At 42.8% G+C, this 24210-nt stretch overlaps 1 protein-coding gene across 3 annotated transcripts in view; it reads left to right on the top strand.

The window, feature by feature from the left end:
• The window catches only part of LOC133496880 (1-phosphatidylinositol 4,5-bisphosphate phosphodiesterase beta-4-like), a 55731-nt gene that overhangs the window by 4238 nt on the left and 27283 nt on the right, over positions 1-24210 (top strand). For all 3 annotated transcript variants that reach the window (XR_009793878.1, XM_061812943.1, XM_061812944.1), the window contains 2 exons: positions 2659-2708; positions 12018-12086. The gene's annotated coding sequence lies outside the window, so the exon portion shown is untranslated. The remainder of the gene's footprint in view (positions 1-2658; positions 2709-12017; positions 12087-24210) is intronic.

Below are 24210 nucleotides of genomic sequence, written 5' to 3'. Positions count from 1 at the left end.
GTGTCTGTGCGTGTCCATCCCGAATATTAGTCCTGCGTTGCAAGGTGTCATTGCTCAAGGTCTCTCCTCCAGCATTGTGAAATCGATAAGCGGAAGATGTTCTGCACGTTTTCATATCAATGCTCTTATTTTGTCGTTGGAATTCTTGCAGACTGCTGTTATTTGTGTGAAGCCGCAGAAGTACGTGGAGGAGAATAGAAGAAGAGTATATGTACATTTGAAATATTGCAGGAATAAAGTTGTAATATTGACAGGGGGGGAAATAGCAATATTACAAGCATAAGGCTGTCATAGTCCCAAAAAATAAATAATTTTATTAAGATAAATTGACAGTATTCCTAGAAGAAACATTCTTACACTGATTTTATTTTACATATATTATCTATATATTTATAATATTTTTGGGAGACGGAATCTGATGTGAAATATGAGAACAAAGTTGTAATCTTACCTAAAAATAATCAAGTTGTGTTACCTTAACAAAGTCATAAAAGTTCCTAAAATATGAAATTGTAATATTACGAGAACAAAGTTGTAATAGTGACTGAAAATGAAATTGTAATATTGATAGAATAAAGTCGTCATATTCCCCCGCCACCACAAAATAGAGAGATTATGAGAATAAAGTCATAGTATTGCCAAAAATACAACACAAGATTTTGAGGCTGTGTTTGTAATGTTATGAGAATAAATTAGTATTTGAATGCCAAAATATCGCAAGAATAAAGTTGTAGTATGCCAAGACAGGAAAAAAAAAGAGAATAAAGTCAGAATGTTCAGAGCATGTTTTACTTTTTAAGGTGGAAGAAGAAGAATTACGTCATATTGATCCAAAAGTTAAATTGTAATCTGGTGTGAGAAAAGTAATTGTCATGAATTATCACACAATAAAAAATTTTGAGGGGAAAATGTATAATATATATAAAAAAGTAGAATTTTGTCATTTGACTTCAACACACTTCAAATTTTACAAGAACAAAGTTGTAGAATTATAAGAAGACGTGCACTAATGTGACAAAGCCAACGTTACAAGGACAAATGCTTTTTTTTCCAAGATGACAGTCGTAACATCTGAACAAAATCTTAATGATGTCATCTGATCATCGACATTGACCAGCATTAAAATGAGTTACATACTTTATTACACCCCCCCCTTCCCCATTAACGGCTTGCGGCACTTTTTTTCCTCGTAAATTTCATTTTTTTTCTGCTGTATCGCAGTAAGTAGCAAGTGTGAACGGCAACTTGTCTTTTGTGTTTGATCACACGCGCTCGACACATCAAGTTCTCCGTATTTGTTCAATCTAATAACCCGCAGGCAAGCCGTCGGCTTTATTTGCTTTATAAACAGCTCCAACCGCATGTGTACCATTTTCAAGAAACTTTCACTTTTTTTTTTTTTCTCCCTAAGGTGACGCCATGTTGTCGTCGTGCACGTGAATTTCGGTACCTCAAAATGCAAAGAAACGCATTAATATCCGTCTATCCCTATTCTGGGCAACATTAAAGTAATATATACTATAGATTTCGCTGGAGAATAATGCACATTATATTCTGTATGAACGCAACTGTGAGCATCAGCTTTACAGATGCCACATCTGCTCAGCAGGATCTCTGTGGTGCAGGCGTCTACAGTGTCACAAGGCTGTTTTTGTATACGTTTTTTTCCACTGTTTCATCGTTTTAGTCTTTTTTAGTATTTGTTGAAAAGTGTTTAATTTATTTGTGGCAGAACACTGAATAGAAATATGAAGCAAAAGTGGCGGTGTCGACTTTGTGAGCAAAGATCTTCATAAAAGGGACAGTCCGAGCGGTGACACGCGTGGTGAGCGGAGAGCAAAGATGAAGCGACATCGCTTGTCACAACAGACATTTCGGCGGATGTAGCCCAACCGCCCAGGCGGTTTTGTCATCTTCAGACGGCAAACTGGTTGAGAATGGCGTGTCAACGGACCAGCTTTACAGATGCCAGTCACTCACATTTGACGAGCGCACGCGCGCGCTCGCAAATCTGCACATTCGAGCATGAAAAATCACACACGTAAAAATTTGTTACGAGTAGAAAAACGTTGCTTTATTTCTGTAGTCTTGACCTTAATTTACGGGGCCGGGATTGAACCCGGGTCCTCAGAACTGTGAGGCCAACGCTTTACCAGCTGAACCACCGTGCCACCTTAAATTTGTTTATTTTGTTTTTAATTTACAGTTATGTTATATTAATCCAGTGAATTATTTTAAGGTCTTGATATTCCATCCCGAATCACACCCGCGACTTTATCCGCAAGGACGACTGATTGCACCTGTACATTTTTCAAATGTGAGTGACAGAGATGCCATATTGCGACACATCGGTGCGGTCGCTGTGGTGTTTGTTCGTCCTCATAGACGAGCGATACTTTGTCGTTAATTAGGGCACGCCATCTTTTAGCGGGGACTTATACATCCTGCTCACATCCACATCCCAGGAGGAGCTCGCACCGTCGCCGATTTCCATCCGTTGCGATTCGTGTGGTGTTTTCCCGGGCGGGAGGGAAGGAGGGAAGCGTCGGCCTCCTCCCCCGCCGAGCTTCCGACTGTAAAGCGGCCAAATAAGTCCCGACGGCGTGATTGATGAAATCCTCTCCCCTTCTTACCGTATGTCCTTTTTTGTCTCTGCAGGCTGGCCGAGACATGAGTGCATCCCGCTGAACGTAATTGATGCAGAACTGGTGAGTAGTTGTTTTTTTTTTTTCTTCTTTTTTTACGACCAGTGATTTTTCTTCTTGTGCTATTAGGCCTGAGCACTTAAAATTGCCTCGTCATTGTTACTCTTGGGTCCAAAACAAAAAAAAAAAAGCCTTATTTCCCATAAAATGTTGCCATGAGATATTAGTGACTCGACGTGATACGAGCCATTGTTCGGACTTTTTTTTTTTTTTTTTGGTTGGACTTGCGAGCAAGATACAAGTGCTGCATTGTGGCAATTAACTCAACTCGACTGAGTTCACACTCGGCGGCATTGAACTGAACAGTTCTTCAAAGGAAAAGGCCTTGGGCCACTTTGGTAAAAAAAAAGTAAACAATTCTTCAAAAGAAATTAAAAAAAAGTTTTTTTACTGCCACTCCCAGTTGAAGTTTACTGTCAAACTAAATATTAAACTGAAAATTAAACCTTTTTGTATCTAAAGCAACCACATAGCTTAGCTTAACCTTTCATTCTACAAGGTTAATGCTAACGTGAAAAAGCATCTATGTTGTGGCGCCGTAAGCCTTTGAAGAAACGGAATGAACACAAATGGTGTCGCAACACATGGAGACAAAAAAATAACTGTCCTCACGGTCATATTTTTATCCTCTCCAAAGAATGACTAATTTTAGTGCCGTACTGATGAGCGGGGAATTGTAACGTATCAAAGAACCGAAAATCCATCTGTCCTCTGATATTGGTGGTAAAGATTAATTGCGTTGGCATTCATTTCAATGTCAAAATATGTTTTTAGAATGTTTTTTTATTGAGGAGCGTGGTCACAGAACAAGTTAATTTGCGTTTCGGTGTAAATTAAATGTTGTAGCTGTAGCATTTCATACCTGAAGCCAGTTTAACTGAGCTACATAAAATTTGGTAGACACGCCTATGATGAGAAAATGAACAAAAATGTCTCAGGAAGCCGCCGTTTTCCTTTGAAGTGTCCATTTTACCGTTGTTTTGCCCATTTTCGGAGGTCTTTCAACGGCAAACTCCTCTTGGAGGTTTTAATGGATTTCTCCCAAATTTAAACCACGTACGGATACTGACCAGAATTTTTTCCAGACTTTGGAGGTTTCAGTCACTGCATTGTGGACTGCGTGCGCCGCATTGCATCAGTCACCAGATAGACGCCGTAATGAGGCAGGGAAGTGATTGCTCTCCATCCCGGCTTCTCTGGCTATTATGTAATCGGTATTAATGATGTCGTCATGCGTAGTGTGAGGGCCGCTGGCCGGCGGGGGCTGATTAGCTGTCAGGTGTTTTGCGCTTCACGTTCTACGCATCTCACGTTAATGTTTATCATCCATCCATTTTCTTAGCCGCTTATCCTCACAAGGGTCGGTACTAACCGACAAATACCGACTTTTTAGTTGTACAATATGTATTCCAGCTCCGAAGGCTCGGGTTCCGTTCAACGCTCCCCCCCCCCCACCCCCACGCCCGCCGACGCCTCCGTCCGTCCACGGTTGGGGATACACGTGAGCGGAGTTTGCGCTTCCAATTAAACTGCCGACCTTGGTTCCGGGACGCCGGAATACTCGACGGCGTCCCATCCTCTGCTGGATTGCTATTATTACACACAGCCGGCCTGCTGAGGGCTCTCCGATGGACGTCAGCAAAAAAAAAATAAAAATATATATATATATAGCAAGTGTGCGAATTACTATTTTGTTTTGATAAATTCAGGTAGAAATATAGAGATTTCTTTTCCTATAAGTGTTATTTTTAGAAATGTAAAAATTTGGTAAAAATATTCAGCCGCTGCTCAAAAATTTAAAAGGATAAAACTACAATTAATCTATTTTGGACAACATTAAAAAAAATACATTGAAAGTGTGATAATTACAAAATAGTTATTTTTTTTTAGAAAATAATTTAGGTCAGATTTACAAGCGGAACAATTCAAGAATGAACTGATTCCTGGTCGACAACCAATCCAATATCAGCTTAATCAACAACCATTTTGATTTCACTTGATAGTTTAGATGTCTTGTTCAACTTAAAATGATTGAAATCCTCATAATTTCAGCCACAGAGTAAAATATAGTCATGATTTCTGTATTCTTCCATTGAAGTGTAATCAAAATAAACGTCTGGTTTTATTTACTTTACACAGATTTTTCTATTATGTTGCAGACCAAACGAGTAACTGAATCTTTAATTTATGTTGGGCATTTTCAGGGTTTGAAATAATGTGGAAATAAAAAAAAATGAATACAATTTATCCAAAAAAAATTTGACAGATTAATCAAGTATTCAAATAGTCATTGCTTGCAGCCCTACTCAGAATGCAATATCATATTTTTTACATGATGAAAAACATGACATTAAAAATAAAATAGTGTATGTTATACTGTAATTGCCCTTTTATGTCTCCATTTGCTATTCACGTTTCCAGTTACTAGTGACCAGCCAATCACAATCGACTCATCATTCCTCGTACTATTCAGAAATGAAGATGTCATTGTTAACAAAAAAAAAAAAAAATCCAATTTGATTGAAATAAACTAAACTACTCATAAATTTTGTCACAATACCAGAAAGTTGACCGTCGCCGATTGCATTTTGACAAGCGCTTCTCGCGAGAGGATTTTTTAAAATTATAATGTGGCCGTGTTCTGTTTTACGCCGGTCGCACTTGCTCAGTCGCCGCGAGTTAGCCGTTAGCTCCCGTCAATCATCTGGTACTTCACTTTGAATGAATTTTGCATACTTTATCCATTTTATCCTACCCGGGGCCAACCCTGGAGTGTGGCCATCAGACTCCTCGTTCCGCAGAGATTATCTTATTTTATCCTGTTCTGTCCTGTCCTATCCATTCCCATCCTAGCTTATCCTATCCTGTACTATCGTATCCTGTCCTGTCCTAGCCTGTCCTATCTATCATCCATTCATAATATAGATATATAATAATCTGTCTACATACATTTTGAAAAAGAAATGTAGGAATTTAGTTCCGCTTATTAAAATGTTATTTTTCTTATTAAAAAAAAATATATATATTTTTTTAACATCCCAAGGAATAACACATGAATATTAATGACCTTCTGTATTACATGCACTGCATATGCAAATGAGTGTCGCACGATTTCTTTGGTCTTGGCGATTGTCTGCACTCTATTAAATGAATTTAACGGGCAACCGTGATTGTTGCAAGGTTACTTGGCGGCTCACCCGGAATAACACATTGATCTAAACGGTAGCCGCTCGGGCACATGCGACTCGCAGATGACTTGACAAGCGGCGGGAGCGTCGTTCCCTCATCCTTTCACCGCCCCGCTACATGTGTGCCGCGAGCCAACGTTACAACATAATAACTCCCAGCAATTATGTAACACTTAGCCGGCGATATGTAGCGCATGGCGCATTTGTGCCTATTGGGTGGCATCTTCCAAATCCACTGACCTCGCTCTTAAACCAGTGGAAAGGATTGAGCCTAATTTACGGCCTACATTTTGGACCCTGTCTTTTGAACTTTATTGCTCGTAACCAACCTCCCCCTCAAAAAAAAAAAAAAAACTGCGACGCATTTGAGGATTATAAAGGAGAGTAATGGATTTCTGCAGCCATCGCCAGATATTCGTCAGCAGCTACTTCTCGCCGCTGTCATTTAAACAAACATCTGGGCCTGCCGTATAAATTCGTTATTAGGAGGCTGTCATAACAAAGTGGGAACGTTTGGGAAAGTACTCGCAATCAAAAGCGCATCATCGCTCAGCCGCTCTGGTGTTCTGAATGATGCTTCTTTTATAGAAAAAATAAATAAATTGGTTGAAACTAGCTTATTCCCCAAGCTAACTTTTAAAAAATGGACAATCAAAGTAAAGAGTGTAAAATGTTTATTTATATACATATATACAGCAGAATACACATCTGTTCCCAGACTGCTTTGTTTTGATTCGAAAAATAAAAATCCCATAGGAAATAATAGAAATACTGTACAAATAATATGTTCCAGGATCAGCACATCACTTTTGAGGATTGTTTTTAACCACATGAACAAAATATAAGCCAATTTTCTAAACATTAATTACTGCAATATCAGTCTTAGAGTTAACTTCCATCCATCCATCCATTTTCTACCACTTTTCCGGGTCTGGTCGCAGGGGCACGAGCTTTAGCAGGGATGCGCAAACTTCCCTTTCCCCAGCCACTTCTTCCAGCTCTTCTGGGGGGATCCCAAGGTGTTCCCAGGCCAGCCGGGAGACGTAGTCTCTCCAGCGTGTCCTGGGTCGTCCCCGGAGTCTCTTTCCGGTGGGTCGTGCCGGGAACACCTCTCCATGGAGACCAAATCATATGCCCCAGCCACTTCATCTGGCTCCTCTCAATGCGGAGGAGCAGCGGCTCGACACTGACCCCCTCCCGGATGACCGAGCTTCTCATCCTATCTCTGAGGGAGAGCCCGGACACCCTGCGGAGGAAACTCATTTTGGCCGCTTGTATCTGGGATCGTGGCATTTCGATCATGACCCACAGTTCAATGGAGTCTGACGCTGGTCGTACAGGGACCGAACGGCTTGTATCGGGGGGTTCAGTACCCCATACTCCCGAAGGACCGTCACAGGACTCCCCCAAGTTACACAGTCGAAGTCCTCAGAACACATGTAGACTGGTCGGCGGAGTGAACTACCGTTATTAATTTGGGAAATAATCCATTCCTGGGACAAAGCTTTGACTCCTTTATAACCCAAGCAGGAAATTATAAAATGACATTTTAACATTAACTGTAGGGAAAGTGTTAAAGAACACGTTTAATCACTACTAACGTTTTTACGACATCACGTAGCGACAAGTGTCATTTTGGCTGAGTTCACAATAACTTGAGTTTTGCAAAGTTTTGAGACTTTGAGATTTTTTTCCCTTGTCCTTCAATCCTATTTTGTATAGACTAGATACTGTTCAAACATTCAGAGGCCCATTCACCACATTTGCATTTAATCCTGACTCACGCATCCGGTCGTTGGTCGTTCGTCAAACCGTGGCCCGCATCACTGCTTTTAATCGCTAATTATGCAGTACTTGGGTGCCCGGGCGAGAATGTGTTCCGTGCCACACAGACTAGATTTTGCCTTTAACAAGGGAACGCCGTCATTCTTTTCAAGGTGCAGGAAGTGCAGGAAGTGATGTTCTGTGTTGTCTTGCTGACTCACTAACGCGAAAGAACAGAACAATGACACAGTTTCAGCTTCCGACCCAAAGCCCCTGCCTGCTTTATATGTACGTGCCGGATATCGTTATTCTTTCAATCCATTTCTTTACATAGTACCAGATCGGCTCATTTCTCCGAGAATCTATTGCTTCAAACTTTGCGAGGAAAGTAGAGCCAGGACGTTGTATTTACTGTATGTTTGTCTCGGTCGCTTTAGTGAAGAGCTTGTTAAAAGAGATTTTGTTGTCGTTTCCATTAGACTGATTTACTTCTGTTTACGCTCGTATGACACTTACGAGAATTGACAGATCCTAAAACCGTTGCGTGTGTGGTTAATCGAGGTTTTACGACTGTGACTGTTTGGATTCAAACAGCAAAATTGACTACAGGTCTCACAGATCTCAGTGGAAAACGTTCCTATTTGGACCCAAAAGAGCTTTTGCTCAGTAAACCTCTTGAGCAGAAAGTGTTTCATTGTCCTTTCAAGAGGTCAGAGTGCTCTTCTGGTTAATTGATTTATGACTCGAGTAAACTGTCTCCTCCATTCCGCGGCCTTAGGGATGCTCTTTCCCGTCTGGCAAAACCCCTCGCGCCACCCCAGGGGGGTTGCAGCTGTGTGACAAAAACACGGAGATTTGCTTTTTTTTTTTTTTTTTTTTTGTCTATGTCCCGGAGGAGCTATATTAAAGTGGAAGACGGCTGACTTAAGGGGCCAGAAATACCCCCATGAGGTGTTCGGGGCAGCCAAGAGTCCCGCAGAGACCTGGGCCTGATCCCAGGGTTCCTGAAGAGATGGCATAATGTAGTTTAAAGATTACAGTTCCTAACGCGAGAAATTAAGATATTGTAGCTTGAAATGTTTGCGATTCAGCCCGCAAAGTGGATTTTGCAACCCTTGAAGTCATTCTTTACTTCTCTGACTTTATCACTGTACTCCAAAGAGTTCTCCCAAACGATGAGAGTGGTAAAAAAGAGGAAAAACCGCAATATTTTAACCACAATATATTGTTTGCTTGCTTGATTGTGGAAAAAATGTGCAAAGAATAAAAACTTTGACGAGGTGTTGTGACAGAGCAAAATAACTTAAATCACTGTGCTTATTATTTTTGGACTGAAAAATATAAATAGTTGATGTAAAATAGTCATTGATGCCAATTTTAACTGATCAACATTGGGTGAAGAGGTTTATTATCACAAGATTTCAAAATTGGAACTGGAAGATGATCATTTTGGGTTGAAGCAGTCCTTTTGCGTGTATTCCAGTGTTCAAACAGTACTTCGACCTACTCAATCCATCAATTTTCTAAGCCGTTTTTTCCTCACAAGTGCTGGACTCTAACCCAGTTATCTTCGGGCAGGGTTACATGTTTTTGGGATGTGGGAGAAAACCGGAGTGTCCGGAGAAAACCCAGGCAGGCACAGAGAGAACATGCAACGGATCTCAAGAACTGCGAGGCCAACGCGTTAACCAGTCGCACAACCGTGCCGCTGACAAAATCCGACTTTTGGCACTTTGCCTGAATACGCCCCAACGGGAAACAGATGGGAATCAATCTCGCTTTACCTGTTAAAGCTCCCCATACAGTACTGGTGGGGAAAGGCATCGCCTGGTACGTCAGGATTTTTTCAATTAAAGAACTTTGTTGGTGATTACTCTGTAATCGCGTGCGGTTGTGATTTGATTGTGCAAGAACATCGCAGTTAGTATGCGTGCGACGCTATATTTAGAAGAGCCATTTCCAGGTAACATGGAAAGAATGTCACTTCCGCACTGTGACCCATCTCGTGGTACCTGTTGAAGATGATGTGTGTGTGTGTTGTTTTAATCTCCTGCGGCATTGTTATTGGTAAAGTGACGCAGCTCGCTGTGCCTCTCTTTTAAATCCTCACGTGCCTTCATGATGATTTCACGTTGCGTCCTCTCAAAATAACGTGAACACACCGGATATACACGACTATCGCTACTACGTCACGCAGAACGGATCTCTATGGTCTTGCCGGAGAGCCCTCGACAAGATTCCCACTCGAATGTGTTGAGCATTTTGGGTGCCACAGAGGCTCCGTCGTCCTTGACGCCAATTCGCGTACAAACGGAAAATGTTGTGAGCATACAGTACATACACTCAAAATTCCAATTTGATTTTTGTACAGACGATAAAGATTGATTGCAAATCGGAATCGACTCGTTTCTCCTTGTACTATTTAGAAATGACGCTTATTTGAAAGCTATCTAAAGAGTACTGTACAGGAAGTTGGTTGCTGCTTTGTGGCCACCGCGTCTCCATCTGGAAAACTTCCTAATACAGGGAGTCCTCGCGTTAAGACTGTCTCGACCTGAGACGTTTCGGCTTTTATAACGCCCGTCACCCGTCCGCCATTTTGTCTGGCTAACGCTTGTTTGTGCGCCGGGAGTATCTTCGTATTTTTCGCAACCCTTTTTCGACATTATCGCCCCAAAGAAGGAAGCTGTGTCTTTTAGCAATGCTTCTGCGGCCAAAAGAAAATCCATGACCATGGAAACGAAGCACCACCAAGGCTTCAGTCGGTCGACCGTGGTGACAATTATTAAAGAAAAAGCCCGTATTTTATCATGCTAAGTACATCATCTTGTTTATTTCAATGTATTTGGGTTTTTTTTTATGTACAAAGTATTTTGATGTAAATTCTGACTTTAACGGTGGAATCCGACTTGAGTCGAAATTCGAGTTAAGTCGCCACTGTAGGAACGGATCTCAGTCGTAGACCGAGGACTCCCTGTACTGGCGTTCAGCAAATAGTAATAATTTGGATCATCCTGATTGACCTAAAGCGGGAAAGTTATCGTCGCATTTCATGTCAGACAGAAAAAAAAAAAAGCAGATGTCTTTTATACATACTGTCAAGGTTACAAATATCGGCCTCTGTGGGGTGCCAATGTTGTTAGCTAGAACTAGAACTAGAACTAGAACCCGAGAACTGCTGTGAAAGCTGTGGCCACTTTGGGGGAGTGTGGTGCATGCATGAAGCTACACTTACGTTAAGCTAACAAAATATAGCTCTTTATTCATTGAATGTTTTTCACAGAATGTAAAGAATAGCCTATCTACTTGTGAGTATCTTTAAGTTACCCATCTGTATGTGTCACTATTGCGTTTGTGTGTGAATTTTCAATATTGGAAGGTAAATCCATCCCATGAAGTCAAATGCTAATTTTAGGTAGCTCGTCAATAGGTTTTTCCATTTAGCATTAACGTCGAGTTGGCAATCATTGCGAAGCCAAGTGTTTTTTGTGTAAATATATACGTTGTTTGTATGTTGTGCTTTTAGTTTGACAGTAAAAATTTTAGTTAACATATGCATGCTGCAAGCCATGTAGGGGATGTCTACGGTGCTTTTACGATGCAAGAACTCGCGTGCACAACCTGCGCCGTGGCACATGAAGAGTTTTCGAGCTTTGAATATTCGCCCAGCCCTAATATACACATGAAAGTAATTTTTTAATCATTGAAAACAACAATAGTAACTGTTGTTTTTCATTTGTTGAAATTGTATTTCAATGGATTTGACCACTACGCACGTGTATATGAGCAAATAAGGTATTGTGCGTACGACCTACTGGATGTTGCTGGGCAACCGGGACGTGGGAAAGATAGGACATTCCATAAATAACATTGATTATAAACAGGGACGCTCCCGAAACGCGGCCTCTTACTTCTGCAGATGTGCCCTGTGCTGCCTTGCACTTATCGGTTTATCTTTGTACCAAGCCAACCGCACGACCACAAGCACTTCCTGTCCCGCTTGGGAAAAGCCGAGGAATTATTCAGCACTTTTAACTCCTCTTCAGAATGGGCACCAAGATTATCGACGGTGTCTTCTTCTTTAAACGCATTTACGTGTAACTTTTCATTTTTTTTTTTTGTAACGTAGCAATAGAGAACAATGTATCGGTAATACAGTGTGTGCGTGCGTGTGCATGCATGCATGCATTTGTGCGTGTGTATATGCCCATCCAACCCCCTCGAGGCACTCGTGTTATTACTGTAAGTGTACACAATGAGAATGAATAATAAGGTCAGCAGCGTGATTACACTCAAGTAAGATTTGATTTTCTTCTCGCCGTCTCCGTGACCCCCTTTTTTTCTTTCTTTCTGCTTTCAGAGCGGCCTCGCGCTGTCCTTTGCTGTTTCCCCCGGCCCCTCCCCTCGTTTTGCTGACCCGCCTCGCTCGGTAAGTACGCTCGGAAAAGTTCGGTTCGTTTTTAATTGAGAACAACTAACAGAGACCGCTTTAGTTCCAGCTGTCCCTAGAAGTATTAGCACTAATTACACATGTAATTCAACTACAGACAATCGCTTGTTGAACTTTCGCTTACATTTTTACATTTTGTTTCACGTCACGCGCTTCCTTGTATTTGACCGTGCTACTGGTCTCGTTTTAAGTCAAATATTGCCACTTGCCTGAGGCGCCGCTGCTTTATAGCGGCGCAGACCCAATGCGCGTCGATTTCAAGGAGCCTTCTGTACTGCCCCTCATGATCGTCCCTTCGTCGACCCCACGCTGTAACCGTCACCGCGGCGCGGTTTAACCCCTAGAACACAGGTGTCAAACTCGAGGCCCGGGGGCCAGATCTGGTCCGCCGCATGATTTTATCTGGCCCGCGAGGCCACAAGATAAGGATAAGATAAAAAAATATATAAATTTTGGTTAAAATGTTGTCAAAAGTAAGATATACCCACTGAACCAGTGATTTCCAACCTTTATAGAGCCAAGGCACATATTTTACAAAATTAAAAAATCCCACGGCACACCAACAAAAGTGAATGTCACCAAAAATGGATCGATTAATTACTGTATGTACTTCCTGCCATCTAATAGAGGAGGATTTTTTTGTTCTGTCTGTCATTGTGCCTCAGTGGCATAAATAGATGAACAAAGATACAGTATTTCTTGGAAATAAATGTTTTTTGAGCCATTACATAAAATTGGATAACTTTTCACGGCACACTAATGTACCCCGGCACGCTGTTTGGGAATCACTGATCTAGAGTGTCGATTTCCACGATTCTTGTAAAAATCTGTACCAAAATTTCAAATTGTCATATGTCATAAATGATAAAGTTGAGCTATTACAAGCATTTTTGTGTTACCAAACGTGAATAGTTGAAAAACACATCGCCCTTGATTTCTGATTCCAAAACTAGTTCATGAATCGATGATGTAGATATGATGAGATGATTCAATAATTTTGTTTCACAGTCATAACTGTGGTGGTGGTAAATGAATAAATTTTCCAACACCCACGTCCCACAACAGCGACAAAATAACAGTATCGAAGTAGTTGACAAAAAGAAATGGGCGTCATTAGGCAGCAGTTTAAAGGTCGTGCACAATTATTTAAAGAGATTCTTTCATCAAGCGGCACAAACGAGATGTGTTTACTGCACAGGTGGGGATGGAAACAACTAAATGTGTGTCTAATGATGGGTCAAGCAATGTGTGTCAAGGCCCGAGGGAGAGTTTGGGCCGGGTGGCCTTGTGAGTTCCCTCCAACCCCGTCAGTATAAATACACACTGGGGTCCAGATCACAGGATGGAATGTTTGTCTATGTACTTGTTATTGAGTCAGTAGCACGCACGTCTGCGCGCGTGTGTGTGTGTGTGTGTGTGTGTTCACGTGCATCTGCATGATGTCGCCGCCGCTGAAGGCCGCGAGTGGCCCGCTGGGTTACCATGGCGACCAGTTGTGTCAGCGATGAGCAACATCTGCGGAGTGTTTGTTTGTCAGGCAGGTTTTCGTCCTCCCGCTCCTTTCGGTGTCTGCCTGGGAAAAACTTGTTCCAGGAGAGTATTTATGCGACGAATATTCTCTTTCATGCCGAACATCTCCTTTTATTTATGTCGCCGGTGCGGGCGGGAGAATTGACGCCGCACTCCGTCGTTAGCCCCGCCAAGGAGCAACGTTTTTATTGCCGCCGTTTTGATTTGCGTCGATCAAACCCCGGCGGCTGTAGGCCTGCTTGTGAATCGTTTTCTATTATTTGGTGCGCTTCATGCCGACTTTTGGTTGTCATCTGAGCAAAAGTAGAGGAGAAAAAAAAAAAAAATAAAAGTGCACAACCTGATTGGAAAGTCTCATTTCCAAAAAGAAATGCGGTCTGTTATTGTTTCATAGTTTAGGACTGTTACGATTTACCGCCGCGTATTTATTTCCCACACCCTTCCATCATTAGGAAGCTGTCAACTGGCGGGTCCGTCGGGAGTGTGGCTCCCTTGCGCCCTCGCGCAATCTTCCGCTCCCCCAAGTCGTGTCCTCATAGATAGACGGAGCTGCGTGAATAATAGTCGTCTTTCCCGCTGCCGCTCTGTCGCGGCTTCAGTCGGGTTTGCCAAAGGACCCCCTCGCAGTCGGTTGAGCCCAGTGGAAAGCTCGCATTCTGGGGAAGCACGTAACCCCTGGACCTGGGAGCTGCTCCTCCTCCAGCTCCTCTCTATATGGACATGTTCTATTTTCCACAGCTCGTCGGCTCCTGGCTGCCTCACCAGTAGCTCGCTAGGGGTGCGCACATTCTCTATTAATGCATACTTATTTGGGCAAATGGGAGAAATCCCTTATTTCTGTCCCGCTCATCCTCCCCCCCTCCTGTCCTCCAGCGTTCTGTCTCTGGCTCTCAGGCATCTGTTCATAGAGGTTTTCCCCTCGCTAGGTTATGCATGTTTTCTTCCTTATGTTGTCGTGGAGAGCGCATTTCAGATATGTGTGTGCGCTAACCCGTAGGGGTACAGTAGTTTCTAGTTCATTTCTGCATTTCAAAGTTGCCATAAATCTGTACGGTGGAACAATTTGAATTTGTTCTGTAACTCCATTCACGAACCAAAGCATTTGAGGTGATTTTTACCAATGCTGCTGCTTCTTCTTTTTTTCCTTTCGGCTTGTCCCATTAGGGGTCACCACAGCGTGTCATCTTTTTCCATCTAAGCCTATCTCGTGCATCTTCCTCCCTAACACCCACAGTCTTCATGTCCTCCATCAACCTTTTCTTTGGTCTCCCCCTCGCTCTTTTGCCTGGCAGCTCCATCCTCAGCACCCTTCTACCAATCTCAAACTCTGAGCGAGAACCTCAACATCTTCATTTCTGCCACCTCCAGTTCAGCTTCCTGTTGTTTCTTCAGTGCCACTGTCTCTAATCCGTACATCATGGCCGGCCTCACCGCTGTTTTATAAACTTTGCCCTTCATCCTGGCGGAGACTCTTCTGTCACATAGAACACCAGACACCTTCCGCCAACTGTTCCACCCCGCTTGGACCCGTTTCTTCACTTCCTTACCACACTCTCCATTGCTCTATATTGTTGACCGCAAGTATTTGATTAATTTTTACCAATGCAATGAATGAAAATGGAATGAATCCTTGCCAGTCCCCCCAAAAAAATAAGTTATGTTTCCGTTGTTTACAAGCCCTCGGAACATACGTCCTGCTGTCATATAACAGTGAGTACTTAAATACCACCACAACATGGTTGGCTAGGTTGGGTGAAGATCCGCAGCCACTTTTAAGCAACACTGTCTGAGAATGAGGACCCATCACGCAAAACCTTTCCACATCCTCCTCCGGTTTGACACGTTTGCAGTCATGTCAAAGCCAAAACGTAATATGAGCTCCATGCACAGATTAACACCTGATAAGCGGCACATACTCGATTGCTCGGTGAAGTTATCGACACGGCGGTAGTGGCGTATTTGTATTGGGGGATGTTTCGATTCGCCGCACACGGTACTCAGTGTAACGTATCCATTGCTGCCCCCACGATTGAAAATTGATTTCTACAAGATATGAAATGGGGTGTTTTATTGTAGATTTTGATGCCCGCTGTATTTTGATAAGCGAGTACCCAAGACAACGAAAGCAGCACAAAAAAAGCGTTTTTTATGTGTGTGCTTGAGAGAGGAGTGTCCTTAGTGTGTATGTCGAGTATTTCTGACCATCTTTGGGCAAACGTGGTGCAGGAGATCCTTCCTCAAGCCAAGTGTAGTTAGGCAAAGTGAACTTTTGACCTCCTAATCTGGTATCACTTAGACCATCAGAAACACACACACAGCAGCTCACAGCAATAGCCGGTGGCCTGTGATATAACAAAGTAATTTGGGCATAATGCGATGTTTTCGCTTTGCAGGCAAAGGCCAGTTACCTAACGTATTTTGTTCAAAGAATTCCAGCGCTGGCAGGTGGTCCGTGTCCCCAACCCATCCCCACACCCCACGCCACCTTTGTCACCTCCAAGTCCGACACAAATGCATCTATGCTCAGATTAGGCTTAAGGCAGTTGATTTAGAAAGTAATGTCCTTACATGTCAGCAGGAAAGATTATGATATGAATATTAGGCCAGCCGGGTGTGTTCGATGTGCGTAACAACATGCAGTTTGGACCCAAATCCACTCTCATCTTCATGAGGATTTTGACTTTTTAATTTTTAACATTTTTTTTTAATTCAATTCCATTGTGTTCTGTTGCAAACCTTCAGTACAGTTATCCAAACAACCAATAAAAATATGTCTTACAACGCCATGTTTCTTACAAGCATATTCGTTCGTTCCCAGACATGTCGTTCAAAACGAGAGGTGTAGAAATTAAAGGACTCTACTGAACATCCATCCAACCATTTTTTTTGGGCGCTTATCCTCACGAGGGTCGCGGAGAGTGCCGGAGCCTATTCCAGCTCTCAACGGGCAGGAGGCGGGGTACACCTTGAACTGGTCGCCAGCCAATCGCAGAGCACATTTAGACAAACCGGCGCACTCACAATCAAACCTAGGGACAATTTAGAGTGTCCGATTAATGTTGCATGTTTTTGGGATGTGGGAGGAAACTGGAGTGCCCACCCAGAGAAAACCTGCGCATGCACGGGGAAAAATGTAAATTACACACAGGCGGGGCCGGGATCGAACCCGGGACCTCAGAACTGTGAGGCCAACGCTTTACCAGCTGATGCACCACGCCGCCCTCTGAAGAGTAAATGTTTAAAAAAAGAAGAATTTAAAGGAACATTAGCAAAGCTGTTGTAACAGGCTCCCAATTCACATGCGCCATTTTGAATTTTTGTGATTCTGTAGTTTTTGAAGTACCCCCAAAAAAGTATTTTGTGTTTTACTGCTGTTGGCTTTGTTCTTTCTAAGCATACAGTCTAATTCCGAATAAATCGGTACAATGCTTGAAACCGAACCACCGTTGCAGCCCCCCGCTGGTTCCATTCAACATGCTCCCATCTAACCTGAGGACAGACCTTATTTAATCCCCATTCACCCCCCCCCCACCCCCCCACGCATTTAATAGCATTCCTACACTGCGATTATTGCCTTCAGCTCAGCAGACACGCACTCAGTCTCGTATCGTCTATTCAGTAAAAGCTTCGGGCCATCGTTTATTAGTGGGATGCTCCGTCTAATAAGCCGTGTGTTAAATTCTTTGTATAACTCAATTTGGCAGCGTGCATATAGTAATGACTATATATAGAGCTCTTTTGGACACCTCTATTCTTGTGTGTGTACGCGTGCGCAGACGAGTGTTTTAGCAACTCATTTGCATATTCCGGCAGGAAATAACACTGAATATTGAGCCCACGGCTGCGTTTGAATCTGGCTAATCCGCTAAATGATTCATATCCGAGGCAAGAGCGGAGCCGGTCGGCGCGCACTCGGGTGCTCTTTAGAACGCCAAATGAATGATGTAACCCGGGGACCGCTGAGTGACGGTGAACTATAAAAGGCGAAAAGAAACAGGGGAGGCCTCCCCCGTGGCACGGCATTCTTCATTTGAACCGGCAAACCACATGGGATAAAATTACGAGAATAATCAATTCTAAAAATATTCGATAGCCCCAGTCCTCGCGTATTATGTTCTAATATTTGCACGGTTGTTTAAGGTTGAGCACTTTAATCCTTTGCTGTTATGAACGCAGCATTTTGCATGTTTTTAGTTTTGTTACGTCTTGTTTCCATTTGTGGCTTGTTCACGTCTTCTTAGCTCCTTAGGTTTTCGTCTCCATTTGTTCTTGTCCGCCCTGTTGCTTGTGTGTAGGAATCGGTTCCTTCCAGCCAATCCCGTCTAGACAACGTGTGCCTCGTTGTCTTTTCAATTGTTTTGTATTTAATTCCCTCCTTTTGTGTCCGAAGGGTCCTTCGGATTGTTGCCGCCGCATGTCACAGGTAGTTTTGTCACATTTCTGAATGTTTGTTACTTTGTAGTTAGTTAGTTTTTTTTTTGCAGACCTAGTACAGTTCAACCTCAGTTCTCAACCGTAATCCGTTCCAGAAGGATGCTTCAAGAACCAATTTGCTCGAAAACCGAATCGATATTTCCCACTTCTGTGTACAGAGCCGGCGTTATACACAATAACAACGCGCGTTGTCGATCAAATGGTCGGGCCACGCGTGTTGTTATTTCTGGGTTTTTTTCGTAGGCATTCGAGTACCGATTTTTGTTCGAAAACAACCATCTATTCATTTTCTTTGCTGCTTATCTTCACGAGGTTCGCGGGGAGTGGTGGAGCCTATTCGAGCTGTCAACGGGCAGGTGGCGGGGTTACACCGTGAACTGGTTGCCAGCCAATCGGAGGGCACATACAGACGAACAACCATTCACACTCACAATCACACCTAGGGGCAATTTAGAATGTCAAATTAATGTTGCATGTTTTTGGGATATGGGAGGAAACCGGAGAAAAAAACACGCAGGCACGGGGAGAACATGCAAACTCCACACAGGTGGGGCCGGGATCGAACCCGTGTCCTCAGAACTGTGAGGCCAACACTTTACCAGCTGATACACCGTTCCGTCCGTTCGAAAACCGATTTGCTCGAGAACGAAGACGTTCGAGAACCGAGTATTGTGTGCCTTGGTTTTCTTTTTGTGTTCTTCAAAAGAAACATTTATTTATTTACTTACATGTGTCTTGGTGTTAGTTGTTGTGACACTTTGATGGTTTTTGTTTTACTGTAAAAGGTTCCACTTTAGATGGCGTTTAAAAATATATATATATATAAACTATGATGTGTCGAGGCTGTTCTGCCACACTGACAGTCACTCCTTTAGCAAAGAGTCCCGACAAGGCTAACGAAAACACACTTAAGCACACATTGACACAAGGCACTTTAAACACAGACATCTACGTAGACAAATAGTCAGACGGAGACGTGGGGATTTCTACCATCGCACAGATGTAAAAACAGGAAGTGAAAAAGGACAAGTCGTTGACTTTTCATGATGCGTCTCCGTTGGGTGCAAGAAATTTGTCGGATTTAATCATTCCTGGTGTCGCAGATCCTGTGAAGGATCTCCATCCGTGTTCAGGCGACTGCATGTTTACTTTGCTTTGCTGTCAACTTCACTGACTCGTGAAAAAAAAAAAAAATATTGATTCTGCTGCCTGTGTCCTGTTTGCTTAGAGGACGTCGTCTCATATCGCCGTCATAAACTCTCTTATTGGATTAAAGACGTTTTTTTTTTTTCTTCTACCGTGTAAATACTGCAACTGCGTGGGTGGTACGTGGCGCAAAGTCGAGCCAAACACAAAATGATAGAAAATGATAACTTGTCACTGAGCTTTGGCTTCAACGTGATGGACAAGGTTATTCACTGTCGAAGCAGGTCCAAAGTAGTCCTTTTATTTCATATTTGCATCTATATGAATTAGGAAGCAATCATATCAGATTATTTTAATAGCCCTTTTCGTAGAAAAAGTGTAAAAAGTACATTTATTGTAATATTGAGTAATTCCAGGACTTAACTAGGATATTGACCCAAATGAGGTCCAATCAGAAGCAGGTACGTATACTCGACAATTAGGCGACGTTCAATTGTGAGCCTTTTGTTGTCGTTCAGTTTGAGTGAAGCCCGTTCATTGCTGCGTCCTCGTTTAATGATGATATTTATATTCATAAGGAGTCCCCTCGAGGCGGCCCAAGGATGCCACTATTGAATGAAGTAAATTGCTTCCGTCCGGCGTCGATTCAGCCACCGGGACGTAAGCGCACACGGCATCTAGTCGCAGCAACACCTCCACTACCACCAACCTCAACCAAATGTCACCCGTCATTCATAATTACATGTTTTATTTTTTATCCATCAAAATTCACGGCACTTTATCTTGTTTTTTTTTTTAAGTCATTGTATATGTATGGTATATCTATCTGTCTGTCTATCTATCTACACACACATATATGTTTCATACGAAAAAATAAAAGCAAATATAAATAAATGGACAACAGACATGAACAATGAAATGCGGTTACATATTTACACAATACATTGTCGTAGCACATGATGAATTAAAACGTCACGTGCAATGTCCCTCAGTAACTTTTAAGAGTGATATTGGGATGAGTGAGGTGAGCTTTAATATTTGTTGCAAAATATTTTCGTTTTGGGCACTGAAAAGAAGATGGACCCAAAATTAGTGCTGACTTTGGGGATGAAAAATTTCCTAAAAGTGCTGGAACGGAAGAGGGTAGTGGTGGTGCGGGTGGTGGTATGCGTACTGAGGGGAGAGCGAAGATCGCGTCTGGGTCTTGCCAATGAGTGTTTTAAAGAAAAACCTTTCAAATTCAAAATCAATAACTATTCTTGTCTTTATTTTCAAAATGGATATGGTGAAAAACGAGCTTTTAATATCGGTAAAAAGTGCAACTCTGCCATGGATGTAAATCTTTAGTCCGTATTCCGAGGTGAATTTTATGTTCAGTCCGCCTTCGAGGTTGCTTCTGCTGCAGTAAATAAATGAGAAGTTGAGCGCAGCGTGAAATATTGTATCAATGCGGCTTGTCATAAAATGAAGACCTAATGTGGATTGAACGTGGCCTCAGTCAACCTTTACACCGCCTGACGGATGTAGCCTCATTTTAGTTTATGAGGTGTGGGACCGCTGGGTGTTCTCTATCTGTTGCAATTATCTCCTTGTCAGGGGTTGGACGCGGTAGGGGAGTAGGGGGTGCTCGGACCTTGCCCGCCTCCGCCTCGGCGCCTCACGTGCACGCCATTGTTGCCTTGAGCTGTATTGGACAGGCGTCATCCCACTGAAAAAAACATTACGCGGAGATCTAGCCGAGCATCCGACTGGGCGGCGCAACCCAATTAGGCTAAATTAGGATCCATCTAAAATGTGATTTGGGATTATTTGTCAGATGTAATCATCTGTTATTCAATTGAATTCTGGATGGGGAAAGACAATCTGTTCAGATATGAAATACTGACTCTGGCGAGCCAAAACTACTCTCTGTCCGACAAATAAATCGTCGTTTTGACGGCTTTAGCACACTTTATAAACGCTACCATTTTTTTTTTTTTTTTTTTTTGTAGTGGTGCTTGAAGATTTTGCCCACTTCGTACCAAATTTGAACTTAACATTCTAAAGAGATAGGCGACACAGACTTAATATACATTTGGATTTTCATCATTGCACGTGGGCCAAGTGCAGCAGTGAATTTTGATTGCATGCCATTAAACAAAAATCTGTAAAAAGTTCACTTGAAAAATTTAGCAAGCCCCCAAGTTGTCACATCCCAGCGGTGCGGAGGCGGACCCAAATGCAGGACTCCCGGCCAAAGGCATAATGTTCAGTGGGTTTTATTCTTAACTATAGAGATGCTCAATTACACAGTCCAAGAAAGCAAGATCCCAAAAAACGAGAAACAGGGTTCGATGACTATGAAGCTGAGTAGCGGAGAAACCCGCCCAGAGCAGTGGCCTGCCCACGCCCCTCTTGGCAGTGGGCAAGCTCTGCTCATGACACAAGTCAATTTTCACAAAGCAACAACACTCAAAAAAAAAAAAAACTCTCGGCATGTCTAGCATGTGTACATCCAGAAGAGTCGATGACTAAAAACTGACCAAAAGTCCGCCATTTTAGTTTGAACCAACCATTTTAGCCGTTTCCAGGCATCCTTCAAAAATAAACTTTAACATTCAATCCAATTTCTAGCAGATTTGACCTTTATGCGCTTGACAGCTTGTCAACACTAATTTTCTTTTTGGTGGTTGTGTGCGGGCGGAGCGCATTGGTGAATTTTGATGGCCCGCCATAAAACGTGAAACTCCATAAGGTCACATCTTGACCAAACATATTGTGATGATCGCACCATCAACAGATTCAGAGTACACATGCAATACCGGACAAATTTTAGACTTAACCGTTTGTGCCTATACCCCAAAAGGTCCAATAACTTTGCGAACATTTTGTGCTGATCCACTTTATCCGCCAAGTGCCGCCAACGTGATCTCGTTTTCTGGGTTTTGCTCTACGGGCGCCCCGCCCGCTCTCAGTCATGAATCAACAGAGGAAGCGAGGGGTCTATGTTTTGGTTCCCTTCCGACACGCCGCGTGCATCTGTTATCCCGGTCTCCCGCTGGGACGCCACAGATGGTAGAACGGCGGGTCGGATGCACTCGGCCAATTTTTTGTGTGCTCGGCCCGGCGTCGGGTGCGCCGATCCGGCCAAGCGCGCTGTGGAGCTGTGACGCAAAACTAGCAGGCATGAAGAAAATAAAATAGAAAAACGGTTCAAGGGGAAGGGAGGTCAGGTTAGTAAATAAGCTTTCAGTAGGATATGGTTGGGCATTTTTCAAAAAGCATTCAACCAATAAACTTATTTGGTTACTCGCTAGTTTTTTTTGGTAATTTTTTTTTTTTGCAAGCTCTTCATATTATTCGCGAGAGAATAAACAGACAAGGACCCGATAAAAGGCGAGAGACGCTACAAAAAAAAGGTCGAGAGGCGGATGAGGCCGACAGCTGAACGTGACAGAGTGTGGAGCGAGGCCAATGGGGGGGATGTCTGCTCTTGATGCGGGCGCTACAGATCAGTGCCAATGTCGACAGAAGCCACACGAAACTCTCGCCAAGAGCAGGATCAAGCCTGCCTTTTTGATATCAAGATGCAGCGACTCTTACCTCATTCGCTGCGTCGCTGTTTGTCAACTGGACTCCAACTGTTTACTGCGACCGACGTGGTTTTAAGCCATTGTACAATACTGCTGGAATAGAGTAACGGCGTTTATTTCAATAGAGGAAATTCAATTTGTGCGTCAAGGTACCGATCTAATCATCCATCCAGCCATCCGTTTCCCAAGCCGCTTATTCTCATTTTAAAACTGTTCGAGAAGTGGTTTGTTCGAAAACCGAATCGATGTTTCCCATCACATTGAATGAAAAAAGAAATAGTGCGTTCCGAGCCGAAAAAAATTGGGCTTTTTAAAGCTTTTTTTTTTTTTTTTAGCTTTTCCTGATAATAAACTGCATAGTAGAAATACATGCATAGTTTAATAATAAAATAATTTAAGAAATATATTTATTTTTTGCTTAAAATGAATGCTTTGGTAGGAGTATATGCTAGGCTGGGAGTGCATTGTAGTGACTCGGCCCCCAGCCTTGTAAACTTTTTTTTTTTATTAACAAAAGTGCAGAATAACTTTAAAGCAACTTGCCTTCTTTGGAGCCATGATTGGGGGTTAATATGATAAGCAGAAAAACAACAGTAACTCACGGGACACATCTGTGTACACGGGCTGCGTTATACCGAATAACAAAAGTGCGCTGTTTTTTTTTTCGGGTGGCGTTCGAATTGACAATGGGTCGTGGGTGGGTCAGCTGCTTGTGCCACGCGCATTATATTATTTACGGCATGGGAATTCACAACAAAGCGCGTCTTGGGTTAGCTGGTCTGGTCGGGCGGAATATGTTATTCCCGGGTTTTGTCGGAGGCGTTCGAGTACTGATTTTCGTTCGCAAACCGAAGCAAAAAAATCTCAAAATTTGCGTTCGAAAACCGATTTGTTCGAAAACCGATTTGTTCGAAAACGGAGACGTCCGAGAACCGAGACTTTACTATATTTGGATTTGTATACATCCCACCGCTGGTTATCTCACCCATTCAACGTTAATCCCCACAATGAAAATGGTTGCAGATCAGCGTGTAACATCTCTGCATACCACATTTCAGGTATAACATAGTGATTTCCCGTAGTCCACCGTGAGAGCTGAAGGCCTTTGACAGCGTTTTGAAACAAGGTCTTTAAAATTAAGATGTACGCAGCTCAAGTCAAGTCAATAAATGTTCCAGGCCGTTAATCGCGCCGCAGTTTACAACAAGTGGTGCTACGTTACGTCAGGCTGACAAGGGAAAGGGATTTAACAAGGTCAGGCAGAGAGATCGTTATAACTCTTCAAAGTGTCAGAAGATAACTTTTTTTTTTAAATGATAAAAGCAGGGGAATGGAGACAAATGAGACATGTCGGAGCGCGCAAGAACGCAAAGTTTATGACAAACTTGTGATTCAAAGTATAAAATATCGTACTGCACACC

Source organism: Syngnathoides biaculeatus, chromosome 23 (genome assembly GCF_019802595.1).
Source record: "Syngnathoides biaculeatus isolate LvHL_M chromosome 23, ASM1980259v1, whole genome shotgun sequence".
Taxonomy (NCBI): domain Eukaryota; kingdom Metazoa; phylum Chordata; class Actinopteri; order Syngnathiformes; family Syngnathidae; genus Syngnathoides; species Syngnathoides biaculeatus.
This window is presented reverse-complemented; position numbering and strand designations above follow the sequence as displayed.